At 44.0% G+C, this 12,254-nt stretch overlaps 1 protein-coding gene across 3 annotated transcripts in view; it reads left to right on the forward strand.

Annotated features, from left to right (window-relative positions):
• The window catches only part of LOC140394127 (lipase maturation factor 1-like), a 107,554-nt gene that overhangs the window by 68,798 nt on the left and 26,502 nt on the right, over positions 1–12,254 (forward strand). The window lies entirely within an intron of this gene.

Raw genomic sequence — 12,254 nt, forward strand, 5'->3', positions numbered from 1 at the left:
ATTAGCTCTCTGAATCACTTATGCCATTCTCCTACTTTTCCTTGGTAACCGTGCACATTCTTCCTTTTCAGATAAAAAAAAGTATTAGGCTGGACCTCTGGATTACTGGGCCAATGATATTACCACTAAAAGATTGTCTCCAGAGTTTTTTTTTTCTTTTTCAAACTTTGTCTCAACTTTATCCTTTCTTAAGGAGAACAACTCCAAATTCTTCTCCACTCTCGTGCTACTGTCTGATGATAAACCTTTGTTGCACAAACTAAAACTGACTTACTGGACCTCGATATTGGAAACTATCACCAGCTGCAGCACATCCGCGACCTATGAAACAAATGCTGTAATTTACTTTCCGTTTTCATGGTGGGTAATTAATAATCTGGCCTCCCTAATAATCCTTTTCATGCAATGCAGCTTCTCCATTAGGAACCTATGGGAATGGCGCCATTGAATTTCCTGGGATCAGACAATTTAAATAAAAGAGTGCGCAATTGAACAAATATCATCCTAGCTGGAGAACTTGCAATTTTCTCCACCCCCACCCCCCCCCCACCTGCCTCAATAACCTAATCAGCAACCTAAACCGGGCAGCACGGTAGCATTGTGGATAGCACAATTGCATCACAGCTCCAGGGTCCCAGGTTCGATTCTGGCTTGGGTCACTGTGCGGAGTCTGCACATCCTCCCCGTGTGTGCGTGGGTTTCCTCCGGGTGCTCCGGTTTCCTCCCACAGTCCAAAGATTTGCAGGTTAGGTGGATTGGCCTTAGTGTCCAAAATTGCCCTTAGTGTTGTGTGGGGTTACTGGGTATGGGGATAGGGTGGAGGTGTTGACCTTGGGTAGGGTGCTCTTTCCAAGAGCCAGTGCAGACTCGATGGGCCGAATGGTCTCCTTCTGCACTGTAAAATTCTATGATCTAGTTTGCCTTGACCTCTGAGGGAATTTAGAACCTTATTTCTATAAACACAAAGTTTGCATTTATAAACTACTTTCTAATATAGAAAAATGCTCTCAGATGCTTCACTGACGTAAGAGGGAACTAAATGGATGCAGAGCTAAAGAAGGAAAAATCAAGGGATGACCAAAGACTTGGGGTAGACTGTCATCCGACAGTATCAGATTGGTTGCCCATTATATGCTGCAACCCCAATTTCCTCTCAATTTATTTCAACAACGAAACTCTGGTAGGTTGGTTGTATGATGTGTGGCTTGATTGACTGTTTTGCACCCCTGCCAAAATTAAAAATTTCACCACTGGTCAAAGCAGTTGGTTTGAAGATGGGCCTTAAAGGAGTAGGGTAACTGGAGATGTACAGGGAGGAGAAATGCACAAGAGGCAGGCGTCCTAAGAAGCGCAGGCTTGGTCTAATGAGGGAACGGCATACACAACGAACAGTGGGATGCTAGGAGGACCAGAGGCAGCTTGGTCTGCATGTCCAAACATCCCTGAAGGCAGCAGAACAGGTATGGTTATGAAGGCATATGGGATACTTGCCTTTATTAACCGAGGCGTAGAATATAAAAGCAGGGAGGTTAAGATGGAGCTGAATAAAATGCAAATTAGGCCACAGCTAGAGTATTGCGTGCAGTTCTGGTCTCCACACTATAGGAAGGATGCGATTGCACCAGAAAGGGTGCAGAGGGGGATTCACCAGGATGTTGCTCACAATGGAGCATTTCAGCTATGAAGAGGGGCTGGTTAGGCTGGGGTTGTTTTTCTTTGAGCAGAGGAAGCTGAGGGGGGACCTGATTGAGGTGTACAAAATTATGAGGGACATAGGTAGATAGGAAGAAACCTTTCCCCTTAGTACAGGGGTCAGTAACCAGGGGGCATAGATTTAAGGTAAGGAGCAGGAGATTGAGGGGATTTGAGGAAATACTTTTTCACCCAGAGGGTTGTAGGAATCTGGAACTCACTGCCTGAAAGGGTGGTAGAGGCAAGAACCCTCACAACATTTAGATGCACAGTTGAGACGCCATAGCATATAATACTGTAGACCAAGTGCTGGGAAATGTGATTAGAAAAGATAGGTGCTTGATGGCCGGCATGGACACGATGGACTAATGGGCCTCTTGCTGTGCTGTTAAAATCTCTTAAGGGTGGGGTTTTAGGGCTGGAGGAGGTGAGTGGGAAGGATTTGAACACCAGGGTGGAATTTTGAAATTGAAGTATTGGGGGAGCTAGTGTAAGTCATTGAGAACAGAGGCTGGTCAAGTGGAACTTACTGCAGGACAGATGCAGTGGCTGGAACATGGCATGTTAGCCAAGAAAGTATTGGAGTAGCTGATCCTGGTGGTGACGGGGGCCAAATAAAATACTCCGATACTGCTGCCTGCAATTAGTGTTGTAGGGTGTTGGATATCATAGTAGATCATAATGAAATCTCCATAGTCTTAAGTAGGTTAATATATTTATTAACTACAAGAACTATGTACATATATAATAAAGGATTTGAGCTCGGAGCTGTCTACAAGCTTGCTTGTGCACGTGGCTCTGCCCATCATGAGACTGATCCCTCCATGTGGATCATGTGTTCTTTCACATCACTGTGTGGATGGTACTGTACTCAGTTCCACATTAACCTTAAATGTTCCAGACCGTCAAACTACGACCGTGCCCCACCAAAGTGTTTAGCCAATGTACTTCAAGTTATTCTAGTTTACCCCATGTATTTACCTCACTATTACAATCCCCCCCCCGCCCCACTCAAGCTTCTGAGTTCATAAGTTCAGGCCTTGTACCCCTTTCATATTTAGTTCGCACTATGTTTGGAGGCATACTCAGCTGTGTTGTTACAGTTAAACTCTTATTGATATGGAGGTTGTTCTGGCATCTGGGTATTTTTTTTATTGTCTTCCATTCCTTGGTAGTGAATTGCTCTTTGTTGATTCAGCATTCAGCAGCTGCGGTGAGAGATGATTGTTGTTCCATCCTGTATCATCTCTATGTCAGTTTTTCCTCCTCTTCCTTCGTCGTGTGGGTTCTCTGTGCGGATGTAGTGTTGTGGTAAGCTCCCCTTTGCATTTGGCTGTGTGGTGCGCTGACTTCAATGGAGGGCTGCTACTTTGTTCCAGCATCATCTGTGGCACTACCATGCTGGCCGGGAGTTGCAGCATTTGCTCTGTGGTTGCTGTGTTGACCTCATCAACAGCCATCAGAGTAGAAGGTTGAGGCTCCTCTGGTTGTTGGTTGCTCTCTTGTCTATCCTCTACTGGATAAATATCTGAGTGGTTCATTGGTCAAATGTTTCCATCTTCCACATGAAACAAAATAATACAAAACAACGAAACAATAAAACACCAATACACACAACTCCCACAAGAGAACCTAACCCCTCCCAAACCTTAACCTCTCGTCCCAACCCCTCTCCGTCCTCCCCCACTTAGCAACTAACGGTGACCAGCTCCTTGAAATACACAAATGTCTGCCATCTCCCCTCAATTGCTCCCCTTGCGGTGTACTTGACTTTCCTGAGGTATGGGAACTCTTATCAGATCTCCGAGTCACTCTGAGGCACTGGGCATAGCAGCAGATTTCCACCCCAGCAGTGCCCATCTCCAGACAATCAGTGAGGTGAAGGCCAGGATGTTGGCCCCCACGCCTGTCTGTAGCTCCTGCGAGTCTGACACTCCAAATATGGCCACTGAAGGACAGGGCTCCAGTTCAATTTTCACAATCCTTGACTTGGTGCGAAAGAAGGAGACCCAGAAACCCACAAGCTTGGGGCAAGATCAGAATCTGTGCATATGGTTGGCCGGATCCCCTGAACAGCACTTGCATTTATATTCCACCATTGCAAAGAAACAACTCATTCTAGACCTAATCGGGTGCGCCCTATAAACTACTTAGAGTTGGTTTGAACCAAGGCTCGCACACGAGGACGTGGAGTTCACTCTCCTCAGGGCCTCGCTCCACACCACGTTATCTAAAATGGGCCCAAATTCCTCCTCCCACCTGGATGTAACCTCTTCCACCAACACTGACACCTCCGATATTATCCGCCCATAAATACCGGAGGTGCTCCCTTCCACCAACCCTGCGAGCGAAAGAACCCTCTCCATTACGATGGGGAATCTCAGAAAAACCTGTTTCGCAAAGGTGCGAATTTGTAAATATCTGAATAAGTCAGGTTGAGAGAGCCCAAACTTCTCCGACAGTTCCTCTAAACTGGCAAGCCGTCCCTCCAGGAGAAGATCACCCATTTGCTCCAACCCCTTCCCCTCCCACCCCAGAAAGTGACATCCAATCTCGCAGGGTCGAGCAGATGATTCACACAAATGAGATCCAGCTTTGACACTGACTCCAATTTAAAATGCTGTTGAAATTGTCTCCATATCTCCAAAGAGGGACAAACACTGGATTTGCCGAATACTTTGCCGGTGAGAATGGGAGCGAGGTCGTCGCTAATGCCACCAACCCAGACCCTCTACCCGACTTCGATTCCATCTGCACCCACGTAACTCCCGGATCACTATACCAACCCAACACCTTCTCGGCATTCGCTGCCCAGTAATAAAATTTCAAGTTCGGCAACGCAAAGCCCCTGACTGCCTATCCCTTTGAAGGACTGTCCTCTGAATTCTCGTGATCTTGCCTGCCCATAAAAAGGACTTAATCAACTTTTCGACTCCCCACAGGATATACGGAAGAAGACCGACAAACATTGGAACAAAAACAAAACTCTTGGCAAAATGTCCATCTTGACTGACTAAACCTGCTCGCTATGGACAGGGGAGGATTATCCCACCTTTGCAGACCGGTCCTAACCTTGCCTACTAAGTTCATATAGTTCAGTTTATGGAATTGGGCTCAATCCTGGGCTACCTGAACCCCCCAGATACCTAACGCTGGAACCAGCCATACGAAAAGTAGCACCCCTAGATTAACTCCCTTACCCGGGGATTAACAGGAAAGCACTCACTTTTTTTCAAGTTTAGCCTGTACCCGGAAAAAGAGCCAAAGTGCCTCAGCAGCTCCAATATATCGAACATGGTGCGGACCGGGTACATCTTATAAGGAGTTCATCAGCATGCAGGGACACCCAGTGCTCCACCCGTCCCCTCGCTATTCCCCTCCACATATCTGATGCCCCCAAGGCGATGGCCAAAGGCCCTATATTACCAATGCAAACAAGAGGAGGGACATAGGGCAGGCATTTAAAAAGTGGTGGTTGTGACCCATGGGTGGGTTACGGGCGGGTGTCGCGAGGGCCGCGGAGCCGCCCATCGCGGCCTTCCCGATCGCGGGAATTCACGCGCACAGCCGGCTGCAAGCGACTTTGAATTGACAGCTGCGACCAGCTAAACAAATGCGGGTGCACTGCGCATGCGTGCCCGCCTATCAGTGTACATGCGGCCCGGGAGTGTTGGGACCTGAACCCAGGGTCAAAAGTGCGAGAGCAACATGGCGGTGGCTGACTGCGTGGTGATCACCAATAATGAACAAGGCTATGACCTTGATCTGTTTTGCATCCCTAAACATTACTCCAATGACCTGGAGAGGGTATATATTCCTCATGGTTTAATCATGGACACAACTGAATGTTTGGCAAGGGATATAATGAAAACCAGCGGAAATCATCACATCTCGTCCTCTGTGTACTGAAGGGTGGCTATAAGTTTTTTGCTGACCTTTTCGACTACATTAAAACATTGAATCAAAACAGTGTCCAGTCAATCCCAATGATGAATTTCATCCGCTTGAAGAGTTACTGTAATGATCAGTCTAAAGGGGAGCTGCTCAGAGTTTACGAATTGAGGTACAAAATCCACGCTTTCCTCCTCGAGAAATTGCCCTCTCTGGCTGATTCGTTTGCTGATGAAACTTGGATGCTAACTATGTCTTACCTCTCCTCCTGTGAACCTGATTGCAGTGAGATCATGAGGACCAAGCAGTTTCACCTCTCGCATTAAAGGTAAGATAAAATGGTGGGTTGCGAAGGTCAGCTGGCGTGGGTCCCGAAGGTTGGCTGGTTGGTAAAATTGGGTCCCCGGAAAAGAAGATTGATAAACACCGACATTCTCCTATTTAATTGGAAATACCCTGAGGTCATGTTATTGGTGCGGACGCTAGTTCATGGGGCTTTGTACACCAGTTGTATCCAAGGCATAAACTTGGGCCCCAACCCAAAATTCTTCAAAACCACAAAATTATACCCCCATTCTACTCTATCGAATGTCTTTTTGGCATCAAATGCAACGATTACCTCGGAATCCGCCCCTCAGACAGGGAAAGCACCATATTTAGCAATCGCCGCACGCCAGTCTTCAACAAAACACGTCTGATCACCCCCAATAACTTGAGGGAGACCTGGTTCCAGCCTCAGTGCTGCACCTTAACCAATATCTTGCCGTATACATTAAGTAAAGAATTAACGTGGTACGACCCACATTCCACCGGTCTTTATCCTTTTTTTCTACTGGGAACCCGTCTGGCCTTACCTGTCTGCATTTGCCTTATTCACAAAGGTTCTTATAGAATGCTAAATGAGAGACTTCTGGCACCTGTACTGAAATGGACAAACCTGCTCTGCAAAGAGAGAAGACAGTTCAGAGCCAAAGTTCCAATCACAATAGTCTTTCCTATTTGAGCTGTTGGGAACTTGCAATTCTGTATAATTTATGACTGTGGTTGTGTTGACATCTGCCATTTTCAGAAGATTCAGAGCTACACAGGCATCTGCCCAAGAGAGAAAAAGACAGTTTACGGGTAACCTACATCAGCTCAAAAATTTCTTTACCATCATACCGTAGCAGTTCAATCATATCTGTGGCCTGAAATCGATTCCCACAGGCCCATAGAGTGGCGAGTCTGTTGTTTGAAGCCAGAGGCCCCACAGTATTGGTTCTTTGTCTGTTAGATAGTAGCACTGGCTCCAATGTCCAATTTAAAGTTTGTGAGATGGTCATTAACGAAAACGTCCACATCCAATACAAAAAATCTTGTATCTTTGATGTCATCCAAGAAGCCTGGCTGTGTCCTGTGTTTGGTCTTCTGCGCATTTAGATCATTTGGGCTTGTGCAGTTTGCCAAAGTGTTAAATTCTGTTATATTGGAATCATTGGGCTGAAACTGGAGGACACTGATCTTGTCTGTGGGTGTGCTTTGCTCCACGGTGTTGTCATGGCCGCTCTACTGGTCAGGGTATATTGCTGCCCTTAGCCTGGAGTCGCCCTGTTCCTGTGCTGCACATGGAGTTCAAACTGCCTAACAATCTGGATATCTTTCTCAAGGGTTTGCTCACCTTTCACATTCAGCATGTCCGAGAGTGTGTTGTACACTGCTACAACTATTCTGTCACTGATAAGTTCAGAATTTAAGTCTCCATATTTGCAGCATTCAGTCATTCTTTAGAAATCAGTAGGTTTTCCTGACTGCTGGGCATGCTTAATAAATTTAGCTCTTTTGAAGATCTTGTTACTTGCTGGTTTAAAGTAAACATTGAATGATTTTAGTACTTCTTAAATTATAAATTCCTTGTCTGTCAATAATGTTATTACCTTCGGCCCTACTGAATAAAGCCGCATGTTAACGTGCTTACGTTCTGCCCTTTTATCCAGATCTGAAGCAATTCTGTATCTAAGGAGTCTTTTTCTCCAATGTCCCTCATTACCTGAATGACGTAAGCCTTGGATAAGTCCAAATTGATTTGGAAGAGTGGATTTCAGACCCATGGTTAAAAGATTTTCATCTTAGTTCAGCTTTTAAGAAGCCGTTGAAATTCATGATGGCACCACTATTCGTTTGAAGTGGCAGGGTTTACCCGTGCTTGCTGGTTTTGGAGAGTTCCCGCTGAAAAGACGCTCATGCTCAGCTTTGAAAATATTTTAAACAGTGGCAGATTGGATTGACTAGCGCCAAGCTTTTGCATTTCAATGCTGTTCTTTAGGGTTACGTAAACATTGCATCCTGGCCATTGCCAGTCTTTAAAGTTGGTTCTTTAGTTTCGATTCTTCCAAATTAATTGATATTTTCTTTTTGGAAGAACTCGTGAATCTGTTTTCACCAGAGGAGTTTTTAAATGGCAACTTGTAAGCACTGAGCTATTTAAAAGTTTCTCAAGACTTGCTGTATCCTGGAATTTAAATGCCTTAGCCCACCCATGCCAGGTTCATTGACTCTGCACATTGGGAATTGAAGCTAGAACTCCAAGAGATCCCACAGAGCCTTCTGCTGCAGTGAGAAATTTTAAATTTTTGCCTTCAGCTTCCAAACCTTTCTTTGGAGCTTTTCTCTGGCGCTTTTTATCCGCAACGTCTGTTTCTTGAACTTTTCTTAAGGTCAGAATGATTTGTCAAATTTTTCTTTAGTCTTGCAGGACTTTAGTTTGTCTCTGCATTTTTGTGAGGTTTTGTGTTTTTCAATTCACTGATACTATGGTCCGTAACTTCTACAGAGTGGCAATCTCGTCAGACTTGCCTGTGCTGGGATTCCTACCTCCTGTCTCGCTCTACCTTCCTCACTCAGGCTGGGGTAGACAGGAGCAGGGAAGTTGAACCCCAGCAGGATCGTTGTGGAGTAACTGGGGTGCAGACAGGTCAGTCAATCCCAAGTCATTCCCTCTTTTCATGGGTGCGGAGGGATCCGGGAGGGGAGGCAGATCTATGAGAAAAGGATGGGGCTCAGTCCGGTCAGGGGAACTGCTGGAACCATTCTAAAATTAGCGATTTAAATTGCTTCTGTTAGATGGTTCTCAGCCCAGTGCAATTATCCAGAAGAAGTTAGCTCTTCTGGGCAATTACTGGGTAGACCCTTGCGTTGGAACCTCCAAGGAGATTCCCAGCGCATCATAGGGGTATCCCCTAAATGCGACGCTGGGGGACCCGGACATTGTGTTGTTGGATAGCATTCTGTAAGTCTCAATGAAGTCTTTGTAGTCTTTATGTTAACTATATGTATTAAGTACAAGAACTATGCACATGTATATAGTAAAACGTTCAAACTAGGCGCTGTCTAATACTTGCTTGTGTTCATGGCTCTACGCAACATTAGACCGACCCCTAGGTGTGCGTCATGTGTTCTCTTATATCACTGTAAAGGCAGTACAGTACTTATTCCCATGTTATCTCCATTTATCTCTTTACCCAGAGAGTAGTGGGGGCATGGAATGCACTGCCTGTGGAAGTAGTTGAGTCGGAAACATTAGGGACCTTCAAGCAGCTGTTGGATAGGTACATGGATTACGGGAAAATGATATAGTGTAGATTTATTTGTTCTTAAGGGCAGCACGGTAGCATTGTGGATAGCACAATTGCTTCACAGATCCATGGTCCCAGGTTCGATTCCGGCTTGGGTCATTGTCTGTGCGGAGTCTGCACGTCCTCCCCGTGTCTGCGTGGGTTTCCTCCGGGTGCTCCGGTTTCCTCCCACAGTCCAAAGATGTGCGGGTTAGGTGAATTGGCTAATGATAAATTGCCCTTAATGTCCAAATTGCCCTTGGTGTTGGGTGGAGGTGTTGAGTTTGGGTAGGGTGCTCTTTCCAAGAGCTGGTGCAGACTCAAAGGGCCGAATGGCCTCCTTCTGCACTGTAAATTCAATGATAATCTATGATTAATCTAGGACAAAGGTTCGGCACAACATCGTGGGCCGAAGGGCCTGTTCTGTGCTGTATTTTCTATGTTCTATGTTCTATATGTGGCAGACTCTTATAGTACAATTAGTGGCCGAAAAGATTTCAAAAGTTTTGAGTGTTGGAGGTGAGGAGCGCGTTGGTGGTTTGAGAAACAATGCTTGTGTGTTTTATTTAGAATTAGAAATGACAGCACACAAACAGAGTGTTTGGATAAACCAGTCTATATTCTAAATACTACCAGAAAAATACAGGGAATTTTTGTTAGAGTAGAGGAAATTACAGGTGATTTGACAGGTTTGTAAAATAACGTACACACAAGTGTAGTGCAAGAGTATTTAATGTTTGCAAATGCCCTTCACCCATTGGAAGTCTTGCTGTAAGGTAACTAAAGCGTATGAAAATCCTAAATGCTTCAGTTTATTCTTTGATTTTAGTGACTTTCATGGTTTAATGCCATTAAAGATTTTGCTTGCATATAATGCTGTGGTAAATGTAGCCATGAAAACTGATTTGCTGCACAACTCTCACTGGAAATATTTTTTACAAGACACATCTATTTTAAAGACATCTAGATCTGTAGCTGCTTTCTTGAGCAAAACTGAGGAATGATTTCCCTAGTTAAAATATGCAACCCACATCATGTTGCACTTTATTCCATGACGAAACAAATTCTTATCAGATTAAAACACCAATTACATCGTGTTGAAGTGCATGCACAATATTCTGAATGGTTTCAATGTGAAAAGTCATGCTTGTCACTGTGTAATTCCTGAATGAGCTGAAAGATTATGGCTTTCATCATACTTGATTTTGTTCATTATTACTCATCCTGAAAACAGACCCTGTACAGATTTTGGTTTTTATTTTTAGTGACTTTTTAGAAAATGGAAAATCGCTGCTACCGCTTCGAAAAAGGGTAATTCTAATGCGCCATGCTTCCTTTCTGTATGCAACTTGCTATGTGCCATTGCTTGCAATTAATGAATATTGTCAGTTACACACACACTTTAGCATTTATTACACCTATATAACGGTAATCAAAATCTGTTAAGGAAACAATTGTGCACTGTGCATCCGTGCTACAGTTCACTCAAGCATAATTATTTTATTCATCAGTCATTCTGATATAGGTCACTGCATGGTCAAATAACACATTACCATGTTCTACGTCCAGGGACTTACCGTTAACCCATTTGAGTACATTATAATTATTTTTAAACACTATCACACAAAGGACAGACACTGCTTGATTTCAGTTAAATCGTAATTTTCCAGGTTTTATTTGATCTCCCATTATGCACTATGTTGAGTTAGCGTGCTATTTACTGTCTCAGGCGAAAATGATGCACAAATGAATTGTCTTTGCCTGTTGCTGCTATAATTGCTGCCATCTACATTGCAATGAGCCCCACCGTGTATGTTGTTTGTTCAGATTCAGTGTGTTTGCTTTCCATATCGTTTAGCCCTTAATAAAATAATTTGATAGGATGGACACGGAGAAAGTATTTCCTGTGGTGGAGGAATCAAGAACACTGGAAAAGATTGAACAGGCTGGGACTCTTCCTCTGGAAAAGAGAGATCTGAGGGGTGATCTGATAGATTATGAAGGATTTTGACATGGTAGATGTAGAGATGTTTCCAGCTGTGGGCAGTACACAAACTAGCAGCCAGAAAATTAAGATAGTAATAAACCCAATAAGGAATTCAGGAGAAACTTCTTATGTGGAAAGTGGATAGACGGTAGAACTTGCTACCACAGGGAGTAGCTGTAGCATGCATGCACCCAAGACAAAGCTAGATTTAGCTCATAGGGGAGAGAGAAATAGAAGGATATGTTGATGGGAAAAATGGTGGAAGGAGGCTCATGTCGCGCATAAATACCAAGGTGGACCTGATGGTGTGAAAGGCATATTTCAGTGCTGCAAATGCTTAGCGAAATTAGATCTTGGTCCATCAAGGGTAAAATCAGAAAGCACCTTTTCACACAAACGTGGTAAAAGTTTGGAACTATCTTCACCCCCCAAAAGCTGCGGATGCTAGGTTAATTGGAGCTTTTCCATTCCTGCGTATTGGAAAAGAAGAGTTTTATTGGGAAGGGGATAATAAGGTCAGATAATGTGCTGAAGTCTGTGGGTCAGAAGTTGCTGACGGCAACTGAAGGGTATGGGATTGAACTGTAAGCTTTTTATCTTGTGGGTGCTTTCTGTTTAATTGTCAATCCAATTTTTATTTTAAAACTGAAATAGTGCCAGTGTGATCTTTGTAGTTGTGCCACAAAAAAAAATCTTGAAATGAACAATTGAGATCAGTTGCCTTTAATTATGTTTCTTTTATCGTCTAGGAAATAGCAAAATGCACAGATACTTGTCTGAAATTCCGACTTGTACAGTATATGTGTTTAAAGTTTGGCATTGCCAGAGCTAGGGTAGTTCTGACAGCATCTTTACTGGTCTTTTTGAATACATGCAATCCTGTGGTTCTTCAGTTTTCAATTCCTCTTAACGATCTCCATGTCTTCAAAAAACAAGATTTAGAATTTTATGATCAGTCCCCGACTTGCCTCCTTTTCCGTTCTGCTCTGTTTTGACTTCAGTTGGGATCTCGCAGTCGTCCTTCATTTCAGATTGTTCACAAAAAATGGGCAATATTTGTGCAGAATGAGAGTGCAGTCTCTGCACTTCATGTT

This window comes from Scyliorhinus torazame, chromosome 17, assembly GCF_047496885.1.
Source record: "Scyliorhinus torazame isolate Kashiwa2021f chromosome 17, sScyTor2.1, whole genome shotgun sequence".
Lineage (NCBI taxonomy): Eukaryota > Metazoa > Chordata > Chondrichthyes > Carcharhiniformes > Scyliorhinidae > Scyliorhinus > Scyliorhinus torazame.